At 43.1% G+C, this 16,849-nt stretch overlaps 1 non-coding gene across 1 annotated transcript; it reads right to left on the bottom strand.

Moving 5' to 3' along the window:
- Positions 1 to 16,264: 16,264 nt before the first annotated feature.
- On the bottom strand, positions 16,265 to 16,339 carry Trnat-ugu. Its single transcript has one exon. It is a non-coding gene; the product is annotated as a tRNA-Thr (tRNA).
- Positions 16,340 to 16,849: the final 510 nt, after the last annotated feature.

The following is a 16,849-nucleotide window of genomic DNA, read 5'->3' on the forward strand; positions in this document are numbered from 1 at the left end:
CAGTAGTGTATTTACTACTTGTTACAACTTGTTACGGCTCAGCTTCTTGTCTTACATAGTTCTCCACTCTAGTGTGGCTTGCAAAAATCTCTTCAAATTTGTATAACTACTGTGATCTACATTTATTTGAACCTGCCAACTATAGTCGAATCGTGATCTTGTCCTCATTCTACCACTTTTATCCCTTCTCCCCCCTCCTCGCTCCCCACGGCTTCCTTCTATTACCAAATTGACTATTCCTTGATGGGTCAGAATGTGTCTCATAAAATTATCTCTCCTTTTAATCACTTTATATCATAAAGATACTTTCTTTCGGACTCGGTTCGGTATCTCTCCGTTCATGATTATATCTTATCTTCAGCATCTTTCTGTAGCATCACATTTCAGAAACGTATGTTTTCTTCACGTCTATTGTGTTTATCGCCCTTCTTTCACTTCCATATCAGGTTACACTCCAGGCATGTATTGTTAAGGAAAAAGCTTCTTAAAACTTATATGTGTATTTTCTATTGAGATACTGCTCTTTTCTGAATGGTTTCCTTGCATTTTACGTACTCTTTTTTTCTGCCCTCGTCAGTAATTTTCCAAACAGCAAGTGTCGGCTACTACTTTTAGTTTCTCATTTCATAATGTAATTCCCTCACCTAAATTAACAAAATTACAGTCGATTTAGTCAATCCTGCTGGGTGATACCTCGTGTCGATAATAAACTGCGGAGGCCTAAGTTAAAAAAAACTACAGAAATATCTGTGCTGTTAGAGTCGAACAGGATGAAATAAAACCAAACGTCATTACAGTACAACCCTGTAGGGCACGGCCTATAATGGAGGGAGATCAGATCAACGCTCTCCCGGCCAATGATCTAGGTTTTGAACCTGTGGCCATTTTTTTTTCCTTCCTGTGTTTCTCCCCAAAAGCTGAATGAACCTCGTACCAAATACTGTTGTGGATCGAGCCTGCATCCTTCGTGTGGCTGGGCGTTCGTGTAAATCTCTCAAACACGTAAACAAACTTATAATTATAGCAGCTGTGAGAAGCTCTTCAGGCTGGAATATGTGTTTAAAACACCAGAGAGGCTGCTCGGCAGTTAGTATGGTCGAGTTGACCTGTAGGACATTTCCCAATATAAACGTGTACTCCGGTTGTGAGAGAGCAATATTACACACCATTATTATTTTTTAGTTTACTTATGTTGAGCCGCAAGGGGTGTTCTATGTTAATAGATTAGGAAAGATAAACTTTTTTCCAAGATTGCAAATAATCACCTTTATTCTCGATAACCAGTTTCGGTAATCAATGTTACCATCATCAGACCTCGCCGGACAGGTTAGTGCATATTTCCTAAAATAGCAGTAAAAGTTTCCGTTCATGTGAGTTGGCAGGTATGTAACAAACTAGAAGACTAATGCATCGGCATGTCAAAATTAAAACAACTATATACACAGTTATTCACCACATACATATATCTGATATCTACATCTACATACATATTCCGCAATCCACCATACGGTGCGTGGCGGAGGGTACCTCGTACCACAACTAGCATCTTCTCTCCCAGTTCCACTCCCAAACAGAACGAGGGAAAAATGACTGCCTATATGCCTCTGTGCGAGACCTAATCTCTCTTATCTTATCTTTGTGGTCTTTCCGCGAAATGTAAGTTGGCGGCAGTAAAACTGTACTGCAGTCAGCCCCAAGTGCTGGTTCTCTAAATTTCCTCAGTAGCAATTCACGAAAAGATCGCCTCCTTTCCTCTAGAGACTCCCACCCGGGTTCCTGAAGCATTTCCGTGATGATCAAAAATACCAGTAACAAATCTAGCAGCCCGCCTCTGAATTGCTTCTACGTCCTCCCTCAATCCGACCTGATAGGGATCCCAAACGGTCGAGCAGTACTCAAGAATAGGTCGTATTAGTGTTTTATAGGCGGTCTCCTTTACAGATGAACCACATCTTCCCAAAACTCTACCAATGAACCGAAGACGACTATCAGTCTTCCCCACAACTGCCATTACATGCTTATCCCACTTCATATCGCTCTGCCCAAATATTTAATCGACGTGACTGTGTCAAGCGCTACACTACTAATGGAGTATTCAAACATCACGGGATTCTTTTTCCTATTCATCTGCATTAATTTACATTTATCTATATTTAGAGTTAGCTGCCATTCTTTACACCAATCACAAATCCTGTCCAAGTCATCTTGTATCCTCCTACAGTCACTCAACGACACCTTCCCGTACACCACAGAATCATCGGCAAACAGCCGCACATTGCTATACACCCTATCCAAAAGATCATTTATGTAGATAGAAAACAACAGCGGACCTACCACACTTCCCTGGGGCGCTCCAGATGATACCCTCACCTCCGATGAACACTCACCATCGAGGACAACGTACTAGGTCTTGTTACTTAAGAAGTCTTCGAGCCACATATTTGGGAACCAATCCCATATGCTCGTACCTTAGTTAGGAATCTGCAGTGGGGCACCGAGTCAAACGCTTTCCGGAAGTCAAGGAATATGGTATCCGTCTGATACCCTTCATCCATCGTTCGCAAGATATCATGAGAAAAAAATGGCGAGTTGCGTTTCGCAGGCGCGATGCTTTCTAAAGCCGTGGTGATGCATGGACAGCAACTTCCCTGTCTCAAGGAAATTCATTATATTCGAATTGAGAATATGTTCGAGAATTCTGCAACAAACCGATGTTAAGGATATTGGTCTGTAATTTTGACGATCCGTGCTTCTACCCTTCTTATAAACAGGTGTCACCTGCGGCTTTTTTTCAGTCACTCGGGACTCTACGTTGGGCAAGAGAATCGCGATAAATGCAAGCTAAGTAAGGAGCCAATGCAGTAGAGTACTCTCTGTAAAACCGAATTGGAATCCCATCAGTACCTGGCGATTTATTTATTTTCAACCCATTCAGCTGCTTCACAACCCCAGGGATATCTATCACTATGTCTTCCATGCGGGAATCTGTACGAGACTCAAACGGCGGTATGTTTGTACGATCCTCCTGCGTGAAAGATTTCTCAAATGCTAAATTTAAAATTTCAGCTTTCGTTTTGCTGTCTTCCGTTGCCAGGCCAGACTGATCAGTGAGTGACTGGATGGAAGCCTTCGACCCGCTTACCAATTTTACGTAAGACCAGAATCTCCTTGGGTTTCCAGCAAGATCTTTTGCGAAGGTATGACGGTGGCAGTGGTTGATTGCTTCGCACTTCGCTCTTTTTACAGCAGCACGAATCTCTGCTAACTTTTGCCTGTCCTCATTCTCCCGATCTTTCTTGTACCGCGAGTGCAACTGTCTTTTCTTCCTGAGCATTCTCCGAATTGCGCTGTTAAACCACGGTGGGTCTTTTCCGTCCGTAACCCACTTCTTCGGCACATACTTGTCCAATGCGTGAATTACAATGTGTTTAAAATTTTCCAATAATTCTTCCACGTCCATCGTACCGAAAGTAAATGAAGCCGATTCATTTACTAAGTGGGATGCTACCAACTGCTTATCTGCTCTTTCTAGTAAGACTACTCTCCTAGCCTTCTTGACCGACTTTTTAGCTTTCGTAACCATAGTCGTAATGACAACATCAATTCACGATCGAGCATATCACTGCAGCCACAGCGCATTGATGTACTCGATTGTGAGTGACAAAAGACAGACCTATGTGGTGAATAACTGTGTATATGGTTGTTTTAATTTTGACATGCCAACGCACCGGTCTTCCAGTCTGCTATGCACCTGCAAACTCATGTTAAAGAGCATTTTTACTAAAATTTTAAGAAACATACAATAATGGGTCGGTCAAGATCTGATGATGGTAACATTGATTACCGAAACCGATTAGCTTGAATAAAGATTATTATTAACGAACTTAGCCAAGAAGTTTATCTTCTCTGATCCATTATTATTATCTGTACTAGACTGGGTTTATTTTAGATCATCCTCATATAAATCTTAAGACTTTGTTCAAGAGGTGAGGTAATATTGGGTACAATTTTTTTTGCCTTACATCTAACAGTATTTCGTTTTGTATATGATTGCTGGTAAGACCTACTGTAATACTACACTTTACAGTAAATAAATGATCCTTCCAATGTGGTTTTCTACTCAGAAACTGTTATGATGTATATGTATAACGGGTTTGGAGCATGTCCGGGAAATTCAGCTGGCCTTTTAGCCTCTAAATTATCCTCATAAGCCACAGTACAGTGCATTTCGTACCTTTCTTAATGGCTCTAGTGACTACTCTTTTTGTAGATGACCACAATCTACTCTTGATAGCTGAAAGTTCAAGGGACCTCGATAAATATTCGAATATTGAGAGTTCAGTTTAACGAAAGTTTGAATGATCAACAGAAGTAAACGTATCTGATAAAAAAATGGTACTATGATTTCAATAACAACTGTACTTCTTTATAATGAGAAACAGAACGTAACAAAGAGACATAGTTAAAGTACGTTGAATTTTCATTAGTTTTATCATTGTTTGTTCATTTTAACATTTCAGATTAAAATAAAGTTGTGTTTTAACGATTTTGCCAATTTTTTATTTATTTTGACATTGCATAAGAAAGGCACGTGCAAATTTACGACATTACGTAAGAAAACTCCGATTTTATTCTACAAAGAAATCAGTGCTCTTTTGCTGCCTTAGTGACCTCCAGCTTTCTCCGTCACGTACATTATCTGCTATAACCAAAGTTGAAACTACATCATCGTCTACTTCCTTTATAAAGGTATACAAGCATAACGTTTGCTGTGACAACTTGGTTTCTTTTGGAGTTCAAAATGGTTCAAATGGCTCACTCCTTAACATCTGAGGTCATCAGTCCCCTATAACTTAGAATTACTTAAACCTAACTAACCTAAGGACATGACAGACATCCATGTCCGAGGCAGGATTCGAATCCGCGACCGTAGCGGTCGCGCGGTTCCGCGGTTCCTGACTTGAGATCCTAGAACCCCTCGGCCGTTCCGACCGGCTCTTTTGGAGTAACAGGGCTAATCTGCTCTGCTTCTTCTTCTTCTTTTTCTCTCCATCATCTCTATTTTTATCACACGAATCTGACAATGATTTAGTAAGGACACTGCAGACTTCCATATTATCCTAAAAATGTACAAATCATCAAATATCACGTTTTTTCCTTCACGCAGAAAACTATTCCAAGTACATGGAAGTAGTGGAGATGCATTCATACAAATGAAGACAACACTGCTGCCAGAATTTCAATCATTTCATCGATGATGTCACGATGCAACATACCATACTCCTGCCCCCCCTCCCCCCTCCCCAAGGCCTCGTATGTCGCAGGCCATCTATCCTTCTTACCTACGTAAACATTGGTAGGTAATTCAAAACAGCCAACTCTGCAACAAGGTTTTACCTCACTCCTGTGACGCCACAACTCGAAATCCATCTTCCCAGAGTGTAAATTAGTGGAAAATTCAAAACATCAAAGTTGGGCAATTGTCCTGATGGTGGTACGTACAAGATGACGCAAGTCTGTCAGTTGTGCTAAGTGTAGATTACAATATGGCTGACCTGGCATGATGAGTGTAGCCTGTGTGGCTGCCAGCTTGCTTGCACTAAGTATACAATACAAGACAGAGGACCTGAGGATATGGGTGCAACCTGCATGGCTGTCAGATTTTCTGGGCTTTCTCCAGCCCTATTATACCAGAATCCAATGTGGTGGTTCAGGAAATTTTGAAAATTTGTGGTAAGTTCCTTTGGGACCAAACTGCTGCGGTCATCCGTCCCTAGGCTTACACACTACTGAATCGAACTCACGCTAAGGACAACACACACACAACCATGCCCGAGGGAGGATTCGAACCTCCGACGGGGCGATCTGGGAGATATGGGTTCAAGCTGAGTGATTGTCAGGTTTCGTGCATTTAAATTAGAATACTATGTGGAAAATGGTGGGGAAGTCACCATTTGACTTAAGTTTACAACCGTGTGCTGTTTAAAATTTATGAGGGTGTGACAGGAAGAACAGCATCTTTATTTAAACACCAACTTGGGAGGGTCCCTTCTGCATGGGTTGTAAAGTTTGTGAATGGCATGCAGCACTGTGCCTCTGTCTGTCTGCATCGATGGGAGCACGCCAAGCCCACCAGCTCTACTGTGCCATGTAGGGTTATGAGCAGTGACTCTTGCTGTTGCAGCGCACAGCATGTCGCTGTGCGTGGGCCTATGTGCTTCGGGTGCAACTGACTGTTGATGCATGTGAATTTAAAAATTTTGCCGGCAAATTGAATGTTCAAACCAATTTCGGGCTTTCAGCCGGTCGTCGTTTAGTTCATTGCACGATGATTCGATTGGGCACCTGACTGTTATCTTCATGTGTGACATCAAAGACTGTCGAAGACTTGCTCCGTTCCGCCCCATATAGCGCGCTGCGAGTATTCTGCGCATGCGTCAGAATTCAAGTTGACAGACGGGGCATACCTCAAGGCATCAGTGCCCCCATTGTTGGAACCGCGAAACGCAGCTGCCCTCTGTGTTACCGCTCACCGCGGCCGTTGGCGCACTCTATCGCCTTCGATTAGAACAAATCGTGGACATGATGGGATTCCACGTACTGTCCAACTGGTAGCAGCTATAAGGTTCATCAGATTTCCCGCCAAGCGTATTTCCACGGATTCTTTAACAATAGAAACAAGAAAAGATGCAGCTGTTGTCAGTATCACAGTTCTATCGTATTCAATGTCCCATCGAAATACAGTGTCAGACAGTAGTGTAGTCTTTCTTCTTCTTTCGCTTGCTCCTTTGTCCCGCCATTTTCGCATGGTCGGCGTGGTTACAATGGATGTGGCAAGGTTAATTTAAAGGGGTGACTGGATGCCCTTCCTGCCGCCACGCCTTAGCCCCCGGGACAGAATCAATGTACCCCAGCTGTCTGCATCTAGTGTAAAGCATGAAATAGTGCGAACATGTCAGTGGGTCGTGTAACTGAGGCGGTATGTGGAGACCAGCCCGGTATTCACCTAGGGGGATGTGGAAAACCGCCTAAAAACCACATCCAGGCTGGCCGGCACACCGGCCCACGTCTTTAATCCGCCATGCGGATTCGATCCAGGGCTGGCGCTCCTACTCGAGTCCAGGAAGCAGCGCATTAGCGCCCTCAGCTAACCTGGCAGGTCAGACATTAGCGTACTCGCTTGCTTGCAAAACGTAGATGTTCAGTGCAGCCTTCTTTCACAGTGTGTGTGGTCTATCCTATGTAAGCCATACCTCACTGAAAAGGTTTTTTTGTAAACTCCAGCCTTCCACAGTAACAAGTCGTCCTCCACCTATACCAAAAGGTCTGCAATCTTAGATGGGGGATGGAAAAATCACTTTCACTCCAAATTTTCAGAGGGTTCTTACTATTTCAAACGAAATGGTGCCCAGAAAAGAAAGAAAAGCTAAAGATTTTGTTGTCCTGTTTATCCGGATGGAATATTGATCCTTTATAAACACTGTCTTTTGCTAAGCGAGCTCTTTAAATAAACTATCCAGCTTTGAAACTGTGTGACCTCTGCATATGAGTGTTCAGGCATGCCCATTGTTTGTGATGGGTGATAACAACTTGACGCATGCAAATACAGATGAGTATGAGTGGGCTTACTATAAACTGAATGCGCCAGGGAGCCATTATTCTTTCGTCTAACAAAGACATCCGAGAAAGGCAAACAACCATCTCTCTCTATTTCCATGGTGAACCAAATGTTGTTGTGAATGCAAATGACGTGGTGAAGATACTCTGTCAGTTTATACCTCCGTGAGGCCACACTACGGAAGTATCGTCCACATACCTCCAGACCATAGCTGGTTTAAGGGCAGCTGATTCAAGCGCTCTTTCCATGAAATCCTCCATAACAGGGTTGGCCACCTAGGGAGACGGCGGGGGTGGGGGGGGGGGGCTGCCCATAGTGACGCCGTGAGTCTACTCAAAATATTCTTGGTTGAACGTAAAATACGTTGAGGATAGATCATACCGAAACAGAACAGTGATGTCCACTTGAAACTTTTTGCCAATTAATACCAAGGAAACTGCTTAGACAGAGAGCCCCCAGTCTATTGATAAAGTCAGGTGAGTTACCCCACCAACAGTCTCAGCAATGAAGTGAGTTACGGATGTGATTTGGGCATTTCCCCACCAATAGTCTCAGCAATGAAGCGAGCAGTTGTCTTGTGACAGCCAGAGCGAGAGCACCAGCAGCAGCGAGTACTGTTTGTATAAAGCGTTTATTTTGCATTTTGTTTACGACCTTCCACTAAGGAAGGGATTCTATTTGTGTTTATCTGCTCTGCATAGTAACTAACAGTTCCTGATAAAACTTTACGTAGTTTTCGTGTTAGATTTCTTAGTGTTTTCTTGATCGTTTAGAACAGAAAGCGCCCTAAAACCGTCTTTTGTTTGTTTCGCGGCCGTTAGCCACTAGTCACTTGAATCAGCAGTTGTCTTGTGACAGCCAGAGCGAGAGCACCAGCAGCAGCGAGTACTGTTTGTATAAAGCGTTTTTGTACTTATTTGCTGCGCTTAGCTTTTAAATAGTTTTTCTGGGAAAACCTAGCGTAGTTTTCGCGTCTCGTATTTCAGTGAGTGTTTCTTGATTATCAGAGTAGCTCATCAGAAGATTATTTTGGGAATTTGTCACCGTATAGAGTAGGGTAAACATAGTCATGTGTAGGGACTGTGGTTGTTGTGAGCGGACGCAAGGAGAATTGGCCACTCTTCGGGGGCAGGTGGAGGCTTCGTCTGTTAGGCTCATCGAGCTCGAGGCGCAGGCGTCGGCTCGTAGTGGCGTTGGGGCAACTGTGGTGAGACCTATGCCTACTTCGGTGGCCTTGGAATCACATGGAACCCCTGATGTCGCTGCGTCTTCCGGCAGTGAGCATCTTACCGGTCAGCCATCACTCCAGGGTGAATGGCGGACAGTGGTGGGCTCGCGCGTGCCTGGCCGAAACGCAAAGGTGGGATCTGGCCGCGTGGCAGCTGCCTTACCCCTTTCCAACAGGTACGGGGTGCTTCCTAGTGGTGATGACATCGTTTCCGAGCCACCACAGGATGCCTCGCCTGTTGGGCCAGTGGCCGATTCTCCGGCAAGGTCCCGACAGTCACAGAGGGCGGGCCTATTAGTTATAGGGAGCTCCAACGTTAGGCGGGTTATGGAGCCCCTCAGGAAAATAGCGGGTAGGTCGGGGAAGAATGCCAGTGTGCACTCGGTGTGCTTGCCGGGGGGTCTCGTCCGTAATGTGGAGGAGGCCCTTCCGGCAGCTATTGAACGCACTGGGTGTGACCGGCTGCAGATAGTAGCACATGTCGGAACGAATGACGCCTGCCGCTTGGGTTCTGAGGCCATCCTTGGTTCCTTCCGGCGGCTGGCTGATTTGGTGAAGACAACCAGCATCGCACGCGGAGTGCAAGCTGAGCTTAATATCTGCAGCATAGTGCCCAGAGTCGATCGCGGTCCTCTGGTTTGGAGCCGTGTGGAGGGTCTAAACCAGAGGCTCATACGACTCTGCGACTATAATGGTTGCAAATTCATCGACCTCCGTTATTGGGTGGAGAACTGTAGGGCCCCCCTAGACAGGTCAGGCGTGCACTACACACCGGAAGCAGCTACTAGGGTAGCAGAGTACGTGTGGCGTGCACATGGGGGTTTTTTAGGTTAGAGGGACCCCCCCTTGGGCGAAACGATAAAATACCTGACGGCTTACCAGAGAGGACATTATCATCGTTGATAAAGAACGTCCGTCCTCAGAGACCAAAAACAGGAAAAGTCAACGTAATATTGGTAAACTGCAGGAGTATCCAGGGCAAGGTTCCTGAATTAGTATCTCTTATTGAAGGAAATAGTGCGCATATAGTATTAGGAACGGAAAGTTGGTTAAAACCGGAAGTGAACAGTAACGAAATCCTAGACACAGAATGGAATATATACCGCAAGGATAGGATAAACGCCAATGGTGGAGGAGTATTTATAGCAGTAAAGAATTCAATAATATCCAGTGAAGTTATTAGCGAATGCGAATGTGAAATAATCTGGGTTAAGTTAAGTATCAAAGGTGGGTCAGATATGATAGTCGGATGCTTCTATAGACCACCTGCATCAGCAACCGTAGTAGTTGAGCGCCTCAGAGAGAACCTGCAGAACGTCGTGAAGAAGTTTCGTGATCATACTGTTGTAATAGGGGGAGACTTCAATCTACCAGGTATAGAATGGGATAGTCACACAATCAGAACTGGAGCCAGGGACAGAGACTCTTGTGACATTATCCTGACTGCCTTGTCCGAGAATTACTTCGAGCAGATAGTTAGAGAACCAACTCGTGAAGCTAACGTTTTAGACCTCATAGCAACAAATAGACCGGAACTTTTCGTCTCCGTGAATGTAGAAGAGGGTATCAGTGATCATAAGTCAGTGGTTGCATCAATGACTACAAGTGTAATAAGAAATGCCAAGAAAGGAAGGAAAATATATTTGCTTAACAAGAGTGATAGGGCACAAATCGCAGAATATCTGAGTGACCACCATCAAACGTTCATTTCTGAGGAAGAGGATGTGGAACAAAAATGGAAAAAATTCAGGAACATCGTCCAGTACGCCTTAGATAAGTTCGTACCGACTAAGGTCCAAAGCGAGGGGAAAGATCCACCGTGGTATAACAATCATGTACGAAAGGTACTACGGAAACAAAGAAAGCTTCATCATAGGTTTAAGAGTAGTCGAATCATAGCTGATAAGGAAAAGCCGAACGAAGCGAAAAAGAGCGTAAAGAGAGCAATGAGAGAAGCATTCAACGAATTCGAACATAAAACATTGGCAAACAATCTAAACAAGAACCCTAAAAAGTTTTGGTCATATGTAAAATCGGTAAGCGGATCTAAATCCCCTATTCAGTCACTCGTTGACCACGATGGCACCGAAACAGAGGACGACCGAAGAAAGGCAGAAATACTGAATTCAGTGTTCCGAAACTGTTTCACTGCGGAAAATCGTAACACGGTCCCTGACTTCAGCCGTCGCACGGACGCCAAAATGGAAAATATTGAAATAAACGATATCGGAATTGAAAAACAACTGCTATCACTTAGTAGCGGAAAAGCATCCGGACCAGACGAGATACCCTTAAGATTCTACAGTGATTATGCTAAAGAACTTGCCCCCTTTCTATCAGCAATTTATCGTAGATCGCTGGAAGAACGTAAAGTACCTAGCGACTGGAAAAAAGCGCAGGTCGTTCCCATTTTCAAGAAGGGTCATAAATCAGATGCGAATAATTATAGGCCTATTTCGCTTACGTCAATCTGTTGTAGAATAATGGAACATGTTTTGTGTTCTCGTATTATGACGTTCTTAGATAATACAAATCTCCTTCATCATAACCAACATGGATTCCGCAAACAGAGATCATGTGAAACTCAGCTCGCCCTATTTGCCCAAGAAATTCACAGTGCCGTAGACACTGGCGAGCAGATTGATGCCGTATTCCTGGACTTCAGGAAGGCATTTGATACGGTTCCGCACTTACGTTTAGTGAAAAGAATACGAGCTTACGGAATATCGGACCAGGTTTGTGATTGGATTCAGGATTTCCTAGAAGAAAGAACACAACATGTCATTCTTAACGGTTCAAAATCTGCAGATGTAGAGGTAATTTCGGGAGTACCGCAGGGAAGCGTGATAGGACCTTTATTGTTTACAATATACATAAATGACTTAGTTGACAACATCGGTAGCTCCGTGAGGCTATTTGCAGATGACACGGTTGTCTACAAGAAAGTAGCAACATCAGAAGACTCGTACGTACTCCAGGAGGATCTGCAGAGGATTAATGCATGGTGCGACAGCTGGCAGCTTTCCCTAAACGTAGATAAATGTAATATAATGCGCATACATAGGGGCAGAAATCCATTCCAGTACGATTATGCCATAGGTGGTAAATCATTGGAAGCGGTAACGACCGTAAAATACTTAGGAGTTACTATCCGGAGCGATCTGAAGTGGAATGATCACATAAAAAAAATAGTGGGAAAAGCAGGCGCCAGGTTGAGATTCATAGGAAGAATTCTAAGAAAATGTGACTCATCGACGAAAGAAGTAGCTTACAAAACGCTTGTTCGTCCGATTCTTGAGTATTGCTCATCAGTATGGGACCCTTACCAGGTTGGATTAATAGAAGAGATAGACATGATCCAGCGAAAAGCAGCGCGATTCGTCATGGGGACATTTAGTCAGCGCGAGAGCGTTACGGAGATGCTGAACAAGCTCCAGTGGCGGACACTTCAAGAAAGGCGTTACGCAATACGGAGAGGTTTATTATCGAAATTACGAGAGAGCACATTCCGGGAAGAGATGGGCAACATATTACTACCGCCCACATATATCTCGCGTAATGATCACAACGAAAAGATCCGAGAAATTAGAGCAAATACGGAGACTTACAAGCAGTCGTTCTTCCCACGCACAATTCGTGAATGGAACAGGGAAGGGGGGATCAGATAGTGGTACAATAAGTACCCTCCGCCACACACAGTAAGGTGGCTCGCGGAGTATATATGTAGATGTAGATGTAGAGATGTGTGTCTAAGTCATGTATAGGTGCCCCAATGTTGCTGATACAAGTCCCATCGCTCACTAGCATACAGCGCACACAGTTCTGGCGTTCACATGTCCTAATCGACAGACCATAGTCTGCGAGATTGCTGTCACATTATTTCCAGACTTGCAGTATACTTCGTATTCTTTTCACAGATAACTCAAACATGTTTATCCCTCTGTATCACTGCCCTGATGGCTGGAAGCTGTTTATCATAATCTCCAACGTTTATGAGCGAACCTGCTATTCATAATTAACAGTAACTTGTTTCTCTTTTCTCGCTAAACCACCAAGAATGTAACACTGAAAAATACTTAGACATACTATTTCCGTCCTACTTTCCAAATGCAGATAGTATCCTGTATGGGCCTTTAACATGTTCCATCAGCTGTTTATAGCTGGCCTACTTTCCCCACGAAAATTCACTCACCAAGAAGGTGGAGAGCTCAAGTTACTATACACACACACACACACACACACACACACACACACACACACAGAGAGAGAGAGAGAGAGAGAGAGAGAGAGAGAGAGAGAGTGTGAGGATAATTTTGGGCACAAGGCAATTTGTCGAATAATAAATAACTTATGATGCTCTGAATGCTGCCAATTCCTGATGTGGTAACAAAACTGACGGAATTCAGTGAACGAATATAGCAACTTGCAAATGATAATCGTAAGTCATCCACCAAGGAAGTTCATAATGATATGTGGGTGGTGTGGACAGTTGGTATGGTCATAGCTGTGGTTATCAAAGTAGTAGCAGGTTCATTCCACAGATTCAAGCTGTATATTCTGTAGTCTTCTATATCACAAAAGTGCAACTCATGAACATACATGAAGAATGATTTCAGTAGCGAGGTCTGACTGAACAGTTGACAGTGCCACCACAAAGTGTCAATCTGCATCGTCAACAACATGTTAGTATTGTCAATGTGCTTGTGGATGTGAGTGCAATGTGTGTGTCTGGCATATCTTAACTTTATTTTCAATTCTAGGTGATGTGGTGGAGCAACGATTGGAAAGATATCTCAACAATATTACATATCAATATTCAAGACATCTTTCATTTTATATTCAAGCCAGAGAAAATGTGTAAGCATTGGAATGATGTCTGATTGTGAATTCAAGCAAGCTGTGATTTTTGAGAACACATGATGTTGTGGCACGAAAGTGATATTATCCCCCTACAGACTACTGCAGGTTGCGTGAGAACTCAATTTTGACTACGTGCATGTTTGCTCAAAATATTCACACATCCACAGATTGGTATAGGTGACTTCTCACTAGTAATCAGACTCTTTAATGAAACAGAACCCACTCACATGCAGCAGCAGGCCTTCAAGTATCTATTACACAGTAGCTATGCCTTACAACACTCACCTCACCAGAGACTGAGCTGGCAGCCTTATGTGTATAGCTTTCATTAAAACTTCTGGGACATTTTAACAGAACTGTCATGACAATCTACAAATCCCTCCGAAGAAAAGGTATCCCAATATTTCGATGCATGTTCTATGTCAATATGCAGAACTACGAATGAGTTTTCAACACTTGATGTGTACATAGAACTATGTTTTTATCTGAGTATCTGTATGTACCCAACTACATGTAAGAGTTAATAGAAATAGATGAAGTGTCTGAGTTCTCTCTTTTTATTTCCTATAAGACCCCATGCATGCTGGTGTAATCATACAGTCTACACCATGAATGGTTGTATGAAATAATCAACTCACAAGAACTTTATCGTAACAGATAAGTCTGAGAACACTCCAGAGAACAGCACACGAAGAAGAACGGATCACTATTGCTGCAAAGTTTCAGACCGATAAGTGTAGGTCCATCGGGCTGTGGAGGGTCTTTGCTAATGCGTCTCGACGGTGTCTGCTTCGAAAAAGTACACGTACTTTCAAAAACATTGTTTTAGTCCAAATACGAAGTACTGGATAAGATACTTCCAGGCATTGACATTATTACATACAATACTTTTTCTGACTGCAGTAATGTCACACTGCCTGAAAGAGTAAAACTGAATATTATGTTCATATTTGATAATGTAACAGCGGAAAACAAATACAAAAATACTTCTGCTTCATGTGTTGTGTGGTAGTTCACGTCTTTTACCTACATCTGACGTACTCTGAGGCCCCAAAGCAGTTGAGAGGGGATAATGCAAAACATATTACTTCCTTCAAAGAAAATAATATGAATTTAAAACACGTTTACCAGACACATTACGAAGCGACATGGCGTTCAATGAATTTATAATTTTATATTGAGATTGCTCTAATAATTCACAATACAAATTTTTAGATGCTGACAAAATAAGGAAATCATGCTATGAACAAATTTGCATACACATCCACCAACAATCTGTCTGTGTGAAGGGAGGCAGAAGAGTCATCTCTATAATGATGTGAAAATTCAGATACTTGGTGACAGTATCAAATGTCACATTACTAGATTTGAAGCACTCTGCAGAGGTATCAGGGAAGCAAATACTTTTTCTCTGGCCACTTTGAGGTTAGTCCGTGAACTGAATGCAAGGGTTGATGTAACTGAAAAGAATGCAAATGGGGTTGTGTATATGTTGTATACTGTTTCAAAGTCCTTGTAGTACATAACTACATGTAGACAAAACATAAAGATGTTGAAGCATGATTGTTGACCTAAAAGTATTTGGAAGGACACCACTCAGTCAAAGAAATGTTTAGGCCTATTTGTGAGTCTACTGCATGGCACTTGAAGGAAAATGACTCTTAAGAAAAGTATGCTGCTGGCGATTTCATTAACCACCACAGCAACAGTCAGATAGAAAATCAAGAGTAAGCAAGGAGAAACATATATGCTGGACACTCAACCTATAAGTTTAACCAAAAATGCAATAGAAATCAATGGTAGAAGACTGAAAGAGCACATGATTTACTGAACGTAAAATTATTAATAAACAGAAAAGTCATTAGCTTTACATTGAAAGATACAGAAATGTGTGGTTGAATATTACAAATGGAGTGTATCGTAAAGGCATTGGAATAGGAACAAAAACCCGAACAGTTATAAACACAAAAAACATTTGATGGAGGGTACCCGGCACCATAACTAGTCGTCTCCCTTCCTGTTCCACTCGCGGCTAGAGCGAGGGAGGAACGACTGCTTATAGGCCTCCGTATGAGCCCTAATTTCTAGTTTCCTATCTTCGTGGACCCTACGTGAAATGTATTTGGGCGGCAGTAGGGTAGTTCTGCAATCAGCTTCAAATGCCACTTCTCTAAACTTCATCAGTAATGTTCTTCGAAATGGATTTCTTCTTCTCTCCAGGAATTCCCACTTTAACTTCCAAAGATTATCTGTAACACTTGTATGCTGGGCGAACGTACCAGTAACATAGCTCGCCTATGAATTGCTTCGATGTCTTCTTTAGATCCGACCTAGTGCAGATCCCAGACACTCGAGCAGTATTCAAGAATAGGTGGCACTAGCGTCCTATATGCAGTCTCCTTTACAGACGAACCACAATTTATGAAGATAGTAACTGTTCCGAAAGAACAGATACCAATGATGACCAAGCAGCTTCTCTAGAAAGAAATGATAATTAATCGAAACCCTGAACTGCCAACAGGTGTTTATATACCTCGACGGGGACAGCTGAAAATGTGTGCCTCGACCGGGAATCGAACTCGGGATCACCTGCTTACATGGCAGACGCTCTATCCATCTGAGCCACCGAGGGCACAGAGGATAGCGCAACTGCAGGGACTTATCCTTTGCACGCTTCCCGTGAGACCCACATCCCCAACTGTCCTTTAAGAACATTAAGAATGTAAGTTGTGGACAGTTGGGAATATGCGTCTCACGGGAAGTGTGCAAATGTTAAGTCGCTGCAGTCGCACTATAATCTGTGTCCTCGGTGGCTCAGATGGATAGAGCGTCTGCCATGTAAGCAGGAGATCCCCGGTTCGAGTCCCGGTCGAGGCACACATTTTCAACTGTACCCATCCAGGTATATAAACAACACCTCTTGGCAGCTCAGGGTTTCGATTAAGAACCACACTTTCCTAAAATTCTCCCAATAAACTGAAGTCGACCATTCACCTTCTCTTCTACAAGTCTCAAATGGTCGTTCCATTTCAACAGACTTCGCAACGTTACGCCTAGATATTTAAAGGACGTGACTGTCAAGCAGGACGCTACTAATGTTGTATCCGAGCATTATGGGTTTGTTTTTCCTACTCATCCGCATT

The sequence above is a fragment of the Schistocerca piceifrons genome, chromosome 5 (genome assembly GCF_021461385.2).
Source record: "Schistocerca piceifrons isolate TAMUIC-IGC-003096 chromosome 5, iqSchPice1.1, whole genome shotgun sequence".
Taxonomy (NCBI): Eukaryota; Metazoa; Arthropoda; class Insecta; order Orthoptera; family Acrididae; genus Schistocerca; species Schistocerca piceifrons.